Raw genomic sequence first — 18,912 nt, forward strand, 5'->3', positions numbered from 1 at the left:
CCGCGCAGCGCATCTCGCCGGCTCCCACCCGAGCGCTCGCCGCGGTGCACGCTGGGAGCGGGGGGCCGGGGCGGCGAGAAGGCCTGGCCGCGCTGACCCGGCGGGCGGCCGAGGCGCCGGCGCGGCGGCGGCGGCGGGTCTGTGTCTGCGGGGATGGGCGGGGGAGGCCGATCGATACTCACTTCGCGGGGACGGGGTGACGCCCCGCCCCCACTCTCCCGCAGCTGTGCGGGGCTGGGGAACCGACCAAGGGGAAGGGAGGGTCTGGCCGGTGGGACGCAGGCGCACAGCTCAGGTGCGGCCGCACTGCGGTTGCCCAGGGTAACGCGGGTCCGGGTGGGGCGGGAGGGGAGGAGGAGGAGCGAGGCGGGCGAGCGGGAGCGCGCGCGCTGGGCGGTGGGGGTGGGGGGGGGTACCCGTGACAGGCCTGGGATTGGGGAGGGGGGAGGGCGCGCGCGGGCAGCCGACGGGGGCGGGGGCAGAGGCGGTGGGGGGCGGGGGGGAAGGGGCCAGGGCCGGGCGGCGCGCATGCGTGCGGCCCCCGCTCCCCAGGGGCTCGCCGGCCTCGTGCGTGCGCACGCGCGCTGTCCCCCGGAGGCGTCTGGGTGTGCGGAGCGCGCGCGCGCGCGGCTCGGAGGCGCACCTGTGAGGTGTCCCTTGAGGAGAGGGAGGGTGGGTGCGCGGAGTCCGCGGCCTGGGGCGCTTCAACCCCTCACTTGGAGTGAGTTCTGGGGTGGCCGGGCTGTAGTGTCTTTATTTCTTTTCGGGATCAAGGCGGGGGCGAGGGGGGTGGCTAGGGAGCGGGTTCTGGGTCGGAAGGAGGATGAGTGGATTAAAGAAAAAGAAAAACAACCCATTACTTAGGATGGGCCTGGAGCCGGGGCGAGCGCCCGGGCATCGGGTGGGAAAGGTCAGAGTGGCTCCGCGCAGCCGGGCGGCCCGGCGGCCACCCGGGCCGGCCCGGGGGAGGGCAGCCTGGCTTTGGGCCTCGGCGAGCCGGCGTGGGCCCGCAGTGCTGGGGAGCGGGGGTCACAGATGGCGGCCAGGGCGCGCGGCGGGCGGAGGGGCAGCGACCGGGGCGAGGCCGGGCGGAGGCCCCGCGGGAGCCGGACTCCCGAGCCGGGCTCCATTGTTGTTGGAGCCGAGGGAAGGGGGAGCAAAACAGCTTTAGAAACCCGTGAAGCCGCGCCTTGGAGCCTTTCCAGGCGGGTCCCCGGAGAGGCGGTAATGGCCGCGCCGTGGGATCAAGGGAGCCGGGCTGTGCCGCGGAGAAGCCTGGCTGCATGGTGTGATGTTGTGTGTGTGTGTGTGTTTTTTTTTTAAGAGCGCCTCGCGTCCCAGCTGAGCCAGCCGAGCATCCTACTCAGGTGATGAGGAACCCTCCAGGCACCCAGCGCAGATCGCTGCTGCCGCTGGACGCCTCCATTGTTTGACCATAACAAGGGCCGGATTCTCACCCAGGTAAACTGGATGGCAGCGCAGTGGAGCTCCCTCTAACCTCCCACATCCAAAGGAATCCTCCTCTTTCAGGACTTCACTCTAGTTTTCTTCCTGGGCCCTGCTTCTGATTAACTCAGTATATCCACTTCCCAGGCATTTCCCCATCTGGCTTAATCTTCCCGCATCTCTCTGCCCAGTCACCTCTCATTTCCCTCAAAACTCAGCTCCTTTGTGAAACCTTCCTTGCCCAACTCTAACAACTAAATCTCTCCCAGAGGATCCTGTTCCGAACTCTCCTAGTTGATAGTTTATTGGTTGTCTTATTGCAACAAAGGAGACTAGATATTTTTTAAAATTCTAAGCTGTTGCCTTTTTTTTTTTAAAGGAAAGTTTTGTGATAGTTTATTGTTTCAAGAGAATCGAACTGTTTTTGTTGCTATATATGTTTTTTTTTTTTTTTTTTAAGCGGGGGTTCCTCCTTCCTTTATAAGGTTTTCTCCTTCCTTTCCACAGTTTTTTAGACCTAGAAAAATGATCTTCTTGTTCAACCCACAGATTGATTGAAATCTTAAGAATTACTTTTAAATCAGCAAAGTAAAACCGATTCTTTGTAAAAATTAAAACATCACAGAGATGGCCAATGTCTGACTACAGCCCTCTGTTCCCAGAGATAACAACCGTGTATAACCTTCTAGATCTTTAAAAATGTTTTTACGCCAATGTGTACTTGTATTATCTTCGGCTGTTTTAACAAGTGTGCATTCCCTCTAGCTTTCAGTTCTTAGCATAGGATGCATTCAATTATTTTGCAGAACTGCTGCATCATGTTCCATAGTTTGAGGACACCATATTTTATTTAGCCATTTCCTGAATTGATGGCAATTTATTTACATTTAAAATAGCTTTTTTGGTTGTTCTCTACTGAAATTTTAGTGAAGGGAGCACAAATCTACACTTACTACAGAGACTAAGTGTTTATGATGGACGTTCTCTTTGGTTCAGAAATTTACATGTGGGGGCAACCCCCCCACCTTGTAATTCTGATTCTGTTTTAAAGACTCTGTTTTAATTGTGACTCCTGTTTTAAAGTCCTGTGACCTTGAGGAAGACATTTAATCACTCTAAGCCTGAGTTTTCTTTTCTATAAGTAGTGATAATATCTGCTCTATTTACTTCATCAAGTTCAGTGATATGATGTGTGTGAAAGTCTTTGTAGAGTATAAAGTAGTATATAATGTTGATTTTGTGATCTGAAGGGATTTTTAAATTTGCACTACAATTTATATTTCCTTCTTTGGCTAGATATGTATGTAATAAAATACTACAGCTAGCCAACTTTGCTGTTTAGTTTCTGATTTTGTCATATTTTTATCAAGTACTCTTTAGACTTCTGAAAGTATTTTACAAAGCATATTTTTCATAGTGTTTTACATGCTTTGAAAAATAAGGCATAAAAATTAGTTGACTGTGAATAAAGCATCAGAAAATTGAACACTACATAAAACACTCATAATATGTAAACAGAACTTCCTAGTGATGTAAATTCGTTTGTGTTTTTCTGTAGCAGCAACAGATTCAGGTTAGTTTTTATGTCCTTTGAGTACAATGGATTCTTACTGAATTTGCCAGAGGTATCAAGAGTTTTAACAGTTTTTATACATATTCAATAATGTGATGGTTATCATATTAAGATGTAAAAGGCACAATTAAGAGGTATGTAGGTATTTTTTCCTTTTATTCAGATGTACATGAATGTTTCTAGCATGGCCACCAAAATCAGCTTGCCCCTGTTCTCTTCTAGTTTAAGTATGGGGGCAGAAGGGATCAGAAATTAAACACAATCACGCAGCTGCTCCTATAATCACAAACTAGTATCTGCTATGAAAGTGAGGTAGTATTGGCTATGAGAAGGTATTTTAAAAGGGACCACATTTTAGATTGCAGAGATAGGACCCAGGAAAGACTTTTTTGCAAAAATAAGCTTTGAGCTGAGATCTGAAGGGTGAGTAGGCGTCAGTGTAGAATGAGATGGGGGATAATTTTCCAGGCAGGGGAACGGCATGTGAGAAGGCCCAGAAGGGGAAAAGCTTTGCCCATTCTGGGAACTGAAAGAATGACTTGTGGATAGATTATGGTGGGTGAGGGGCAAGTGTGGCTAGGCAGGGGGCCAAATCATGTAGGGTCTTGTAGGGCAGGTTAAGGTTTATTTTATCCTGAGTGAAATGGGAAACCATTACAAAGGTTGGGTTTTAAACAGGGGAATGACTTAATCAGATTTGCATTTTTAAACAACCACTCCAGCTGCTGCTACCTGCAGAATGTGGGAGTGGAGAGTGAAAGTGGGGAAGCCCAGGTAGGCGATGTCAGAAGTCTTTCTAGAAGAGAGATGGTCTTTCCCTTCTAGTTCACATTAACTTCAAACTACCAGCTAAACTAAGGTCAAAATAGATATTTGCTTGTAAAAATAAATAATTTTTTGTTTTCAAAAAGTAGGCATAAAGATGCACTTTTTAATGCAAAACACACGTATGTTAAACTATTCATACTATGCTTAACAGAATAGGATCAGAGAGAGTCTAAATTTGGCATATTTAACATATTTTTGGTAAGTTTTGTCAAAGCAGGAATACATGAAATAAGAGTGAGGTGAGGTTCTAAAATGAAAAGAAGGGAAATATTTTAAATGCTATTGGCTAAAAAAAAAGGAGAATAACAGAAAAAAGATACTAGATAAAAAAATTGAGAAAGCAACTGGGCACACAATGAGTATATAATATTTATAGCTTTCTGAGTACTAATAATAACTTTTTCAGAAACTAAAATGGAAAAACAAACAAAAAAGCAGGCTCTGATCACAATGCAACAAAAACCACGAAACAGGTAAACACAGCTTCATCAAGACAAGTGCGACTGACCTGCCTGGAAGAGACCAAACAATACCTTGAAAGATGAGAAAGAATGTCATAAACTGAAGGATAGGCCATATTCCTGGATGTGATGTTTAAATGCTGTAGAGATCCCCTTTTTCAGGTGAACTGGACAGAATAGTGAGTAATGAGCTAGAACAAGCTAATTGTTTAAACATATTGTAGAACCAATTGTGTTTAAACAGTGTCACACTAGCTTCAGAGTATCTGGACAGGTCACTGGAACCTATTCAACACCCCAAAGATAAACTGTATATGGAAGTGTAATAAGTGACAAACCATCACAAATGCCCTCCAAATCAGAGAAGATATGGAAGTAAATATTAAACATCTGGGCTGGACTTCCCTGATGGTCCAGTGGTTAAAACTTTTATTTTCTAATGTAGGAGGTACGGGTTTGATCCCTGGTCAGGGATCCCACATGCCTCAGGGCCTAAAACATAAAAACCAAACATAAAACAGAAGCAATACTGTAACAAATTCAATGAAGACTTTTAAAATAATTCCCACATTAAAAAAAAAAATCTTTAAAAAAATAGGGGAACATCTGGAAAAAGGAGTTCTCTATGCCGAGGTGAACAGAGCACAGGCTTAGCGATCAGACAGGCTTGAACTGGCATTTAAGTAAGGAAAATGATACCCACGATACAGGTGTTGAGAGAGAAAGAGGTACAGGTCCTGGTACCCACGAGACATTCAGATCTGTTATTAGTTAAAATTTGTATTGGACTACATAAACATTGAAAACTTCTTTAAGAAGAAAGGAAAAATGAAATCCTAGGATCAAAAGCCAAACCACAAAGTAGAAAAATAGTTGTGACAAATGTAAGTAAAGAGTTAATATCTATAACACGTAAAGAACTCACACAAATCAATGAGAAAATGAAAATCCACACACATGGTTGCAGGATGTGGCTCGATAGTTTAATGGATAGAGATATAATTTGTTTGACATTTAGAAAGATGTATAATCTCACTAATAATCAAGTAATTTGTTCCTGTAGAAAAGTAAGACTGTATTCTCAATAGCAACAAAACCAGAAGACATTTAAGAGTAACACACAAATGTACAAAAGCTCTATGAAAAAAGTAGAAACCTTTACCTGAAGAATTGAAAAGCTAACCCAAATAAGTGGACAGACATTACATGCTTTGGAAAGGGATGGCATCTTTGTAAAGATTGCAGTACTCTACAAATTAAACTGTAACTTCAATGTAATTCTAGTTGAAATCCCAGTGAGACTTACTTTTGGACACTTGATAAATTGCTTCTAAAATTTGTCCAGAGGACTAAATGTGCTCGAGTGGCCAAGAAATTTTTCAAGTGGAAAATACTGATGAAGGATTTGCTATGCCAGATATCAAAACATACTGTAATGGTACAGTTATGTAAATGGTGAGTACAGGAATAGAGAGGTTGGTACATGGAACAAAGTAGAGCCAGTAACCCATTTATATACAGAGGAATTTATTATATAATAAAGTTGGTATTTTGAAACAGTTGAGTTGGATACATAGGATATAATGTTGGATACATTGTAGAGGGGTAAATGACTATTTGGAAAGAAAGATTCTACTTCCCCATATTCAAAATGGCTTATTTGAGTTAAAGAATGAGCTTAAAGACAAAAACACCTGTAAAAGTATAAGAAGAAAATATAAGAGAATTTATTATGTTGGAAAATAAGTTTCTAGGGTAAGCAGTTTATTAATACGTAAGACCAAGGCCCCAAATCATAAAGAAGAGACTGATAAGTTTGAACATCATCAAAGCCGATATTTCTGTGTGATGTAAAAACATTATAAGTTGACAGACTAGGGGAAAAGTTCTGGTATCGTGTACAAACAAACAAACAAAAAAAGCCAATTCCCTGGTGGCTCAGATGGTAAAGCGTCTGCCTACAATGCGGGAGACCCGGGTTCAATTCCTGGGTCGGGAAGAGCTCCTGGAGAAGGAAGTAGCAACCCACTCCAGTACTCTCGCCTGGAAAATCCCAGGTCAGAGGAGACAGAGGAGCCTGGTAGGTTGCAGTCCATGGGGTCCCAAAGAGTCGAACATGACTGAGCGACCTCACAAACAAACAAAGGATAATAGAATTGACATAGTTAAGAAATGAATGGAGGATGTGAATAGTTCTCATTTAATAGTTCTTATAGAGAAATGAAAGTGTCAAAGCGATGACAGGAAATTCAGCCTCACTTGTGATTAGGGAAATGGAAATTAAAACGGTGAGTTTTTATAGAGGAGGTAATGGCTTTCAGGCAAGTTAAAATGCTATCTAAGTATGTAGAAGAAAAGCTACCTGATACAGTCTTTGTTGTTCAGTTGGTAAGTTGTGTCCGACTCTTTGTGACTCCGTGGACTGCAGCACCCCAGGCTTCCCTGTCCTTCACCATCTCCCAGAGTTTGCTCAAGCTTGTGTCCACTGAGTCGGTGATGCCATCCAACCATCTCATCCTGTGTCACCCCTTCTCCTCCTTCCCTCAATCGTTCCCAACATCAGGGTCTTTTCCAGTGAGTTGGCTCTTCGCATCACGTGGCCCAAAGTATTAGAGCTTCAGCATCAGTCCTTCCAGTGACTGTTCAGGGTTGATTTCCTTTAGAATTGACTGAAATTAGTTTGCCCGTTCCCTATGACAATTTGGTTAAACCTATCAAAATTTTAAAAACACCCATATGCTTTCATCCAGCAGATACACTTCAGGGAATTGGGGATATTCTAATAAGAGGATACAAATTAAAGTTAGTATGAATGAAATCTGTCACAGTATCACTTATAAAGAGGAAAAGCTGAAGATGAATGCAGAAAAAGTTTGTTACCTCTACACTATGGAATGTTAGGTAGCTTTTAAAAAGGCAGATTTGTATGTGTTGACATAGCCTGGATGGATATCCAGAATATATTTTTGAGCAAGTTTAATTCCATTTTTTGTAAGATAGAAAACAAAATAACAATGTGTGTGTGTTGTGTGTGTGTGTTCTGAATGAAAATAGAGATAAGTCTAGAAAGATAAGTGGAAAAGGAGGAGTGGAGGAGAATAGGGAGATTGAATTTTTGTTTCTGGGACTGATTTTATATTTATTTTACATGCTTTTGGATTGTTGTAGGTTTTTTTTAAAACAGTATTTACTTCTTTAATGAAGATGTTATGATTTCTCATTTAGTAAAGGCCCAAATTTAGAAAGTTTTAAGACCTAGTACTTAATGTGGGTGTAGCAAAAATGTCACACACTTACGTTACATTGGCTATATGTATCAAGAGCCTTAAAAGTTATCATAGTCATTGATGTAGCAACCACCTAGAAACCATCAAAGGAATATTTTTAAATACAGAGAGGTTTTATGTATAAAAGATACATATTATAGAATTATTTTTAAGGGTGCATTTGCAGGCTGGTTAAGTTATCCACTGGGTAATATATTATTGGCTATTAAAATATTTATGAAGAAAATGTATTAAAGTGCTTATGACAGTGTTAAGTGAAGAAAATCAGGATACAAAATTGCATACATTATATGCTTAAAACTCTTATTAAACAGAAGTCCCAATTGCCCTCCACAAAAGTCTATGATGGTAAAATGTCTGGAGGAAATTAAATGAAAATCTTAAAAATTGTGGACTTTGGGTAGTAGGATGTTGGAACATTTAAGTTTTTTTACTTTTTCATTTTTCAGGATTATATGTCATTGCATCTATCAATTTATCAATTTGTTATTTCATTTGTAATGGAGCATTTACTTTTTAAAAGTACATCATATCTAGGACATTTGTTAGCTGCATGGTTAATAGATGTATACACTTTAAAAATACATCTGTCATATATTAAAGTATCCTCTAAAGTGAATGTTTTTTGAGTGATATATTTGTTGCTCCCAGCTTTTGGAGGAAGTTTTCTTCTTAGCAATATGCAGGATACAAGTAGTTCTCATTTCTCATAACTGTAGAACAAATGCAGAAACTTAAACATGGGCCCTGGGATTTACTAGTTTGACTCTTGTTAACTCTTTGTGTTTCTAACACACACATCAGGTTGTAAAGCACACTGCCTTTCACCGAGTCAGGGCAAGTAGGATTTAGCCACGGGACCAGGGGCAGAAGCATGAGGAGCCTGATTAGTGACTTGGCAGAGTGGAGCTCAAGGTACCTCGGGCCATGAAGTGTGGGTGAACTGAAGGGGTTATGCCCAAGGGCAGGTAGATTTGCTCCCTTGCCAAGTGTTCCGTGGACCTGCAGGATTCTGTGGATGTGGCGTAGCGTGGGGCTTAGTGGAGGACAAAGCCGAAGAAGTGTGATAGTGGAGAGGAGGTTGCGGACTTGGAAGGGCTCTGGGAGCACAAAAGAAAGGGTCATACAGAATCCAGAAGTGAGGGTAAGCTTTCTAGAGGCAGTGATGTCTGGTGGTGAGACCTGAAGGTAATTGGAGGGAACAGCAAGTGTGATGGGTCAGAGGTAAAAGGAACGTGGTCGGGGGATGGGGGTAGTGGTTCAGGCCTAGGAGCAGACTAGATCTGGGGAGCCTGAAGAAGTTTGGTTTGGTTGGAACTAGATTTGGAGTGAGCAATGGTGAGAGATGAACCAGAAGTAAATAGTAGCTCACACTGATCAGAGTTTAAAAGTCATATGAATAAATTTGAAAACTACACTGAGAATTAATGGAACCCGTTGAAAAGCTTTAAGCAGGATAATGAACATCCCATTTTGCATTTTAGAAAGATTACATGACAGTGGATAATGGATTAGAGGAAGTCAGGCATGGAGGCTTTGTAGTGTCCTGGGGGAGGATGGTGGCCTGAATGACAGCTGAATGTAGGTGAAGTGGGTGGATAAATTCAGGAGCAACTGGGAAGGTAAGACTTTGTGAGCAGGAGGAAGGTTGATGGTAACCAGCTTCTGGCTTAGGCTGTTCAGTGACCAGTGGACCCATTTACTACAGCTGAGAACAGAGTTGACTTTGTTGAGGAGATAACAGACTGAGTTTTGAATGTGCTGACAGAACAGGGATGTAAAGAAACTACATGTCACTTGTAGGTTCTTCCTGAGAGAATTTGCAAAGAATGATTTTATGCTGCAAATACATACTTTGCTCTATGAATGAGTGCTCTATATAAATCCATTATTAAAAACAGTGTTTCTGTGGTAACTATTTTTTGGAATATAGTTACACATCTATATATTATTGAAGTTTGGGGAGTATCTGTCTAGCTTAGACTGGACTGTTGATGTCTTCCATGTGGAGTTATTTAAGTCTGCATGACCCTGACTTTGGGTAATACTGTGCCTTTTGCGCTAGACTGTCTCTGAGCAGGTGATGGTGCTGTAGTCAGTTATCCTGTTGTCAGTTATGGCTGAATAATTGGAATGATTTCTACTGATGTTTCCATACTGGTCCGTTCCGCACAGAGGTAGGCCAGGACACAGTGGTGCTGAGTCTGTATCCAACTGCAAGTGCTCACCTGGCCACTGGAAGTTGTCCTAGTCCATTTAAACTGCTGTGACAAAATATCACAGACCAGGTGGCTCCAACAACAAATATTTACTTTTCATGGTTCTGGAGGCTGGGAAATCCAAGATCAATGAACTGGTAGATTTAGTGTTTGATGAGGTCCTGCCTGGTAGCTCAGCTGTTAAAGAATCCACCTGCCATCCAGGAGACCCTGGTTTGATCCCTTGTCGGGAAGATCTGCTGGAGAAGGGATAGGCTACCCACTCCAGTATTCTTGGGTTTCCCTGGTGGCTCAGCTGGTAAAGAAATCTGTTTGCAATGTGGGAGACCTGGGTTCAATCCCTGGGTTGGGAAGATCCTCTGGAGAAGGGAAAGGCTACCCACTCCAGTATTCTGGCCTGGAGAATTCCATGGACTGTATAGTCTGTGGGGACGCAAAGAGTTGGACACGACTGAGCGACTTTCGTGTATATTCTGTGAGGTCCTGCCTCCTGGTTCATAGACGCCATCTTCTTGCTGTGTCCTCACGTGGCAGAGGGGCGGGGGAGCTCTTGGGGTCTCTTTCATAAGGACACGCATCCCATTGTGAGGGCTCCACCCTCATGAGCTAATCTCCTCCTAAGGGCCCCACCTCCTAACACCATTACACTGGGGTTGAGGTTTCAATATCTGAATTTTGAGGGGATACAAACATTCAGGGTCTCGCAGAAGTATAGATAGAGGTTGGAGAGTCATTTACAGTGTCCTCCCGTCACGGCTGGCATGGCGGCTGTGGCTGGGTGCCAGTGTGTGGACCAGAGTGAGGTGAGGCCCAGAGCAGAGCTGGGGGGTGGTCCATCTAGGAAGAGGTAGGGGAGACGGGGCCTGTGGAAGAACTCATCAGAGAGGAGGAGGATGTCTTCACCAGAGAGCATTTGGTTAAAGGAAAAAAACGTGTTTGAAGTGGCAGGGGGAATCTCTGAGGAGGCTGCCATGGCACCCCACACTGTATCTTGGCTGAGGCCTGCTAGCGTCTGGAGTGTCACAGGAGCCAGCGCAGCTCTCTCTGCCTGTGTCTCTCCCGAGTCACTGTCCCTTTCAGTTCACTTTGTAGACCCAGGCTTTCCACCTCCCAGTTCTGAACTCTTAGGGAAGAGCATCTGACTGGTTCAGCTTAGCTGACCAGGTTCCTGTTGCAGGGCCCACGGGGGCAGATTCTCCAGGTGGTGAAGGCAGATGGGGGGCCTCGGGGGAGGGCGGTGCCCTGGCAGTTGTGGAGAGAGTTCCCAGAACTGATGGGGACAGTAGGTTCTAATGGCTCAGAGATGTGATAAAGAGATAAGGAGTCAACCTAATTTGGCAAATCAAAGTCATTTAGCCTAGGTGTAAAGAATTACCACAGCTAACCCACAGCTATGGAGATACTCATGCTATGGAAGAGGTTGGAAGAAGGGAGATTTTTAAAAAAGGAAATGTAACTGGAGTTGTATCAGCAGAATTCAAAGTTTAATTTGAAAAAGCAGTAATTTGTGTTGTTGACACTAAAGCATTTCTACAGCTTTATTCTAACTTGAGAATATGCAGTGTCTCTTGTGTCACCTGATATAAGAAATTCAATAAAGCTATTCTAGAGCTTATTTATTTTTTATAACCTGCAAGTTGATAAAATAGTCATAGCTTATTTCCACAGCTTATTTTTTGCAATGCCTTCCATAGTAATGTGCCAAATCTTCTGAGGAAGCCCTTGTTCCAGCTAGAGTAATCCTCTGTCCCAAAGGTTATAAATTCTGCCTCTTCAGGTAAATGATAAAACAATTCATTAAAAAAATCTGAACCCTCTTTCCTCAGAGTAAACCCCATTATGGCCCTCTGGCTTTCAAAATTATTTTTAGATGTGCATTTCAAACATGTAGGATTAAGCTTGATAGGATTTAAGAATGTTTTAGTGATTCAAAGTACTTGGCATCAGCCAGCAAACACAAGTCAGGTTTTTAGTTAACCAATATTCAGTAACATATCACTGTATCTCTCTGTCATGATAGAATTAGGACCTTGTGATAAGCCCCCAGACTCACAATTCGGATCGGGGAACCTGCAGAAAGCCGGCTGTACCAGTCTTCATGGTGCTTAGTAACTAGTTAGAGGTAGTAATCAACTGTGAAATTCGCTGCAAGTTCTAGTGCTTTAGCCTAAATATCCGTGTAGATTTATGAGCAAGTGTTTGAGTGCCCTCTGGAGGCCTTATGAACAGTTAAAACACAGACTCCTACAAAAGCTTTTCTTTAACAGCTAGAATTAAGAACCAGTGGACTAGATAGTTGAACTGGTCTGGGTATGAGTAGGGAGCAGAGGGGAGCCAGGATGGAACCCAGAGGAATGCTAGTACTTGGGGAGGGGCAGGAGTCTCCATGCAGACTGACACCAGTGGGTGTCCTGAGAGTGGAGTTGTAGAAGGGAGTGTCCAGCATGAGCAAGAAGGTGCCAAGAGGAACTTCAGCGGTGTGGTGGTGGGTCGAGGAATGAATGGGAAATGAAAGAATAGAAATCAGGAGACTAAGTCTTTAAGAAGCCTGGATGGGGAAATGGAGAAAATATATGGCAGCTAGAGATGGCTAAGTATTGGTTTCCTTAAGGTAGAAGAGAGTTTGCTTGGGTTTAAATGCTGAGAGTAGAAAGAAGATAAGCAGAGATCAGATGCAGTGAAAGGGTGTGTGTGTTGTGGGGGGTGGCGGGGGAAGTTGACTTCAAAGTTCCTGGCTTAGAAGAGTTGTTGGGGAAGATGTTGCCTTTTACAGGGTCTTGGAAGATGGTGAATTAGTGATTTTCAGTTCACTGTGGGATGATAGGGAAAGATTCCTGCTATGAGAAAATGTGGAATTGTCATTATGGAAATGGCTCTCATTCAAGCCAAGCAGGAGGTTGAGCTTAAAAAAAAAAGATGGAGTGAGGACATACCTTTAGCAGACACTCATTTAGAAAGAAGGAATAAAAGAAGAGCTCAGTGCACCAGCCCCGAGCACTTGTCTCATGCATCCAACCTGGGCTGGTGATCTGTTTCATGCTTGATAATATACATGTTTCGATGCTGTTCTCTCACAACATCCCACCCTCGCCTTCTCCCCCTGGAAGACCCAGAGGGATCAGGTGGAGAGAGAGGTGGGAGGGGGGATCGGGATGGGGAATACATGTAAATTCATGGCTGATTCATGTCAGTGTATGGCAAAAACCACTACAATATTGTAAAGTAATTAGCCTCCAACTAATAAAAATAAATGGAAAAAAAGTCAGAAGAAAGAAAAAAAAAAAAAAGAGGTCAAGGCCTGAGGAGAGGTGAGAAAGTGTAGGGAACTGGGGATGGAGGAGATGCATGTAAATTAGTCAGAGTGAAATGTGAACGAGGGCCTTGAGCTCTGAAGGGGAGGGAAGCAGTTTTGTTTTGTTTGGCTGCCCTTCGTGGTTTCTGGGATCTTAGTTCCCCAACTAGGGATGGAACCTGGGCCCTCGGCAGTGAAAGTACAGAGTCCTAACCACTGGACTGCCAGGGAGTTCCTAGGGAACAGTTCTGCAGGGGAGGCATTGGGGGGGGAAGTAGTGGGGCAGCAGGTGTGTGTGGGGCAGGACCAGGAGGTGTAGAGTGTGCGGGGAGGCCGGCAGAGACAGTGGGGAGGCGGAAGTGGTCACAGACCACAGTGGAACAGTTCATGTGGTCACAGTTCCCCAGTGGAACAGACGGAGACCTTGTCTGTGCTCACCCAGTAAGAGTCCGAATAAGTAGTAACTGCAGAAAGAGAATTATATTTGCCTTTGTGCTTTTCAGGTGTAAGATTTAAATCTTGTGTAACTTCTGTGCTCCCTTCTGTTTTTCTCAAAGTGAAAGCATTAGTTGCTTAGTCGTGTCCTGATTCTTTGAAACCCCATGGACTGTAGCCCTCCAGGCTTCTCTGTCCATGGGGTTTTCCAAGCAAGAATACTGGAGTGTGTTGCCATTTCCTTCTCCAGGGGATCTTCCCAAGCAGGATCGAGCCGGGTTCTCCTGCATTGCAGGCAGATTTTTTTTTTTTTTAAACTGAGCCACCAGGGAAGCCCAGTGAGAGGGAGAATCTGGCCAAATGGAAGAGAATGTTCGGATCTGTTCCTGACATTTGAGGGGACTCTTGCACAAGAAGAAAGTACCTGTGATCAATTTTTGATTTATTATTCTGACAGATGGCCTTTAAATGTACATGATCATTTGCAACCTGAACAACATTATTTCCCTTCTTTTTGGTAAAACTCATAGGACAGCTACTAGAAGTTGTTTGGTTTCCTTTTTGTAAAATATTTCATTAAGAAAAAATAATAGACTCCTAACTCAGGAGTGCTAAAATTACAGTCTGTTTAAATTTGGAAGGTGAGGGTTGATTTCTGACTTCAGACTGCTCAGTTTTGAATAGTAAGGCATAATATTTAACATGTAAGCTTCTATAAAGGGTAGGGTGGGCAGGCTCCAGCTTACACCCAAGCATGTTTGGTTCCACAGGACTGGTTTGCAGGCCTCTGAAGGCCTCAGCACTTTTGTCTTTGGCAACCTTTAGCTTGTCATATGTCAAACAAAAACATGTACCCATGTCCCATGCAAAAGTAGCTTATACAGAACTGAGAGTTAAGCTTCATTTGACTAGTTATAGGCATTAAAAATTTATTAACTTTGATTTTACTACGTCCTTTTCATATTTTACATCCAATAACTATTTTTTCAGGTCTCAAAACATTTTCATGGACCATTAAGATGCTCATAAGCTTTGGGGCCAGTACTGAAGTTTCATAGAGAATGAGACACCCCTCTTCTGCTGAGATGTTGAGGCACGTCTGGCTGGGGTGGACTTGCCAGAAATGTTTGTTTGAGGCACTGAGCTACCTCCTGGGAAAACTCCATTCTCAAGGGAGCTGAAGTAACTGCTTTAGTTAGTGCTTTTTTTTTTGTTGTTACAAAGAGCAGAGATCCATTCCATTTTAGGAAACGGGATATGACATTAAGGATGCGCCTGGACCAGGAAGCTGTTGTTCTCTAAGGCAGCTCAGAGAAGCAGTCTTTCCCATCGACAGTAGGGTCTCAGGGCTGCTCTCTTTCCTCTGTGTCCTTTCCCTCTTGCTGCCATCTGGTTTATCCTTTTCCCTTATCCCATCAGTCTTTTTTCTACCTTACTTAGAGTTTCTCCTCCCTCATGACTTTGGTTTGCTGTGGTTGCACGTGGTCACTCCAGCTCCTTTGTATATCCTAACCTTTCAGCTTCATCTCTCGTGGCTCATCACCCGGTTCTCAGTATTGTTTAGATTCCTGGGGGAGCGATTGGGAATGTGACTTTGTTGCAGCTTTTACTTGTAGTCCAGGCCACAGCAGAGGTCGCCATTAAGCTCGTGGGTCAGGTGTCTGCACCTGCTCTCAGAAGCTGTGGTGACGTGAGATGGAGCAGTCATGTGGTCTATGGCAGCTGGACCTGCCCTTAAAGCTGAGGCAGTTGCTGTTAGTAGGATTTGCAGGCCAGCAGGCACCATGATTGGCATGTATAGTTCAGCAAGGAAGAGAAAACCTGGCCCCTTGTCAAAATCATTTGAAGTCTCTATCCTTTAAAGTATATTCTGTTAACAACCTTCATTCCAAGGCAATGCTTTGTTCATGTAGAGAAACTGAAATCCCTAAATATATTGAAAGCATTTTCATTTTCCCCTTTTGTCCCCATTTTATTTAGTCTCAGATATTGCAGGGTCACTCAGGCCTACCTGTAGAATTCCATTTCTTGTATTAGTGATTTCTGCTGAAATGATAGAGCTGCTTCAGATGGCTGTGAGCAGAGTTGGATAACTCGAACCTCATGTCATTCACATGTTTCCTTCCTCTCAAAGTTCTAAGGAGCTATATAGACATATAGTAACTTAGCACCAGCCCCAGAGTCTCCAAATGAAGTGTCCCATCTGAATGTTGCATGGCAGTGGTGATACCTGACTTCCTCAATATGCCATTAAACTTCCCAAGGAAAAGCAATTTCCCCAAACTTTAAAGTAGGTCTTGGAATCTACACCCAAAGTACTCTTGGCACTTCTAGAATATAGCGGAGGGGGAGGGAGCAGATGGAATAAATAAGATAATGATAATGATAGCTAACCATGGTTCAGCCCTTAGCATTTCTATTTTAAATACTTGTCATACATTAACTTATTTAACCCTCAAACTATCTTATAATGGTCCCTTACGAGGTCAGGTGCTTTTTCTTATCTTCATTAACCCCATTCTTAACTTCTGAGGTGAAGGCTGCACAGCCAGCATATGGAAAAACCAAGATATGAACCGACTCAACCCGCCTTCAGTCCCTACTTCTTCAGTACCCTCTCACCTGGAAAATAAGTGAGAAAAACAGTATTGATCCACATACTGATTAAGACTCTTTAGGATTCCAGCCAGTCCCAGAGTCAGTTATTCAGTCTCTCATATGAACCTAGAACTGAAGTGTGGATAAATTCCTAACAAGAGGCTATTTATGATAGTAGGATTCCTGTGTCTTGAAGTGAAGTTGTGTAGATGTGCCTGGCTTTTCCTTTATAGGGTTTCTCGGGTTTTCTCATCCTCTGTTTGGCCCTGCATGCCTTGAATTCCACATTTTAGTATAAGTCCTGATTATAAGAGGGTCAGCTGGGACCCCATATTTAGAATATCCAGTTCTTTGAAAAGCCTAGTGATCCTCATTCGTCCCTGATACACACCTCCTTTTCTCTCCGCATGTTTCTGACCCCGCAGGATCCCGAGGCTCTTGTTGCTCTTCAGCCACAGTGGGCCCTGCCTCTTCCTCTGGAATGTCTTGGGGTTTTTGACTTCTGTCACTGTGGTAAGTGTTCCTCTTGTTTCACCATTTTTGTAGATGGAGAATCACCCTCAACTATCTCTGAACCAAAATGTCTTTGGAGTTCTTTCTAAGCATGTTCCCTTTGGGGCTCAATGAGGAAGCAAGTTTCCCTGACTCATGGTTTTTCTTACACTCTTGCCTGGATCTGGCTTTGACTTCTGTAGACCTTAGACACCCTTCCTTAACTCTGAAGTCAGCAGAAGCATCTTTGTCCCATCTGGGGTTCCTCTTTGTACCTCTGGAGTCTAATTTTCTCAATTTCATGTGAGCCATTAGTTATTAAAGCTTTCCTTTGCCTGTTCCACTTCCCTCTGCTGTCCTGAAGTCCTCTGGATCAGAAACCTGTTTCTGGACCTATGGTCTCCTGGTGTCTTTCCCATTGTTCCTGTCTTCATTGAGATGTCACAACTTGCTTTTGAACTGAGTTTGTTACTCTGTGTGTTTCTGGTGTTTTCTTGTTTACAAAGCCTGAATATCAGTTTTCTCCTTAAATATGAGTTTCTGAAAGTCTTCTTACCTTGGGCAGGATGTTACATCAGTCTCTGTGCAGACATAATTCTGAGAGCATCACATTTCCAGCATTAGCATTTTTTCCTTCATTTTCTTTTGAACCTGTGGATTTGTGATCATTTTTAAATAATTTTTTTTCCTTCTTCAGCTCAACTGTAAGAAGACAACATATATTTTACATAGGACAGATATTTGTTCCTCTTCATTTGGTCATTGTTGAAATCCAGTATATTCCAGTTGAACCCACAGTCTGGATTGCTATGGTTCACATTCATGAGAAAACTTTATGTCCGAGCCATGCACAGCTGGACAGCAGGAGGAAGAACCCTGTCTTGGTAGCTGTTGGCCTGGGGCACGTGACTTCTTGTCTTCCTCATGCACTGCCAGAGACTGAGTTCTCAGCTCTAGGCCACTCCCAGCCCTGACTTCACTGCCCAGCTGCACGAGAAGCACTGACTGGGTGAGATAAAGGAGTGTCAGTGGCCTCTGTCCTAGTGGGTGTAGCTCCTGTCCCTGGTGAGAAGGGTGAGCCCAGGGGAGGTGTGGTGTCTTTCTCTTCTTGACTCTGCATGGCCCGGGTGGGAAGGCAGGGGCTTCTCCTGACCAGCTTGCTCCCCTCCCTCTCCCCGGTGCTGGATTGATCGCCAGGCCCCGGCCCTGTTTGGAAGCCTGGGCGAGTCTGCCTGGGCATAGCGGCAAAGGAGTTTTCTCTCTACTCGGTCCCTGTCTGTCTCCTTTCTCTCTGGTGCTGACTTGGGTGCCCCCAGCCAGCCTTCTTCATTGTGAGTGGTCAGACCAGAGATACAGGCCTCGGTTTATATAAATTCCTGTTCTGTCCATACTGACTTTGGTCTCAAGTTCAAGGTTTCCACTAACAGAGGGAAAAGAAGGTCTCCATGTGATGTAGTCCCACTGTGAAATGCCGTATCAGGAATGGGCTTCACAGGCCTAGCTAATGATGAAGTGTTCATGTATGTTGTATTTCCAGTTCAGTCCCATGCTCATTTCTGCCTAGAGTAACTGGGGTTGACGAGTGTTTGCTGAGACCACTGGCCGCATTTGGTAGTCGTCTGCTAGCACATGTTTTTAAAATGACACTGGTCCCCCCTCGGGTGTCAGTCTCCCCTGAATGTTGAAGTTCTGTGTTGTTTGTTGTAACTGTTCCTGGGCCCTTTTTGAGAGTTGGGTGGTGATGCATCTCTAGCCATGCTAATCCTGAATTCTGGCTGCCAGAGAGCGTCCAGCCTGGGATTATGGCAACAGCTAACCCGTGAGCTGCCTTCAAGGTTCGTGCTTCTGAGGGCGCCTGCTACACAGACCTGTCTCCCCCAGTCACACTCATGTTGGTTTCCCAAATAAAAAAAGTTACAAGTAGTGACCCAGGTGTAAACGTAGCCAGAATCTGAGATAGTTAAAGTAGGCAAATTCATAGAAACAGAGCAGAATGGAAGGGGGAGTTGTTCAGCGGGCACAGTGTTTCAGTTTTTCTGAAGGTTTACTGAAGGTTTACTGAAGATGGGAAGGTTCTGGAGACGTTTCACGCTAACATGCATGTACTTAACACTGCCATGGACTCTACACTGAAAAATGGTAACGATGGTATGTTTTATTATATGTGTTTTTTTTAGCAATTAAAAATTAGAATCCCAAATCTGTAAACTTTTTGACCTGCCAAGTGCTATGGCACTCCCAATCCAAGTGTCACTGAGACAGGCCTGTTAAAAATCCACTT

At 44.0% G+C, this 18,912-nt stretch overlaps 1 protein-coding gene across 6 annotated transcripts in view; it reads left to right on the forward strand.

Annotated features, from left to right (window-relative positions):
• The first annotated feature begins 6 nt into the window (after positions 1 to 6).
• Positions 7 to 18,912, forward strand: part of ZNF664 (zinc finger protein 664) — a 35,015-nt gene continuing 16,109 nt past the window's right edge. For 2 of the 6 annotated variants that reach the window (XM_043902052.1, XM_043902048.1), the window contains exons 1-3: positions 562 to 721; positions 1,325 to 1,461; positions 16,565 to 16,652. The gene's annotated coding sequence lies outside the window, so the exon portion shown is untranslated. Of the gene's footprint in view, positions 138 to 276; positions 296 to 482; positions 488 to 561; positions 722 to 1,205; positions 1,210 to 1,324; positions 1,462 to 16,564; positions 16,653 to 18,912 lie in introns of those variants that run through there. The other 4 variants (XM_043902049.1, XM_043902050.1, XM_043902051.1 and 1 more) reach the window with 4 other exon arrangements.

The sequence above is a fragment of the Cervus elaphus genome, chromosome 5 (genome assembly GCF_910594005.1).
Source record: "Cervus elaphus chromosome 5, mCerEla1.1, whole genome shotgun sequence".
Classification (NCBI taxonomy): Eukaryota; Metazoa; Chordata; class Mammalia; order Artiodactyla; family Cervidae; genus Cervus; species Cervus elaphus.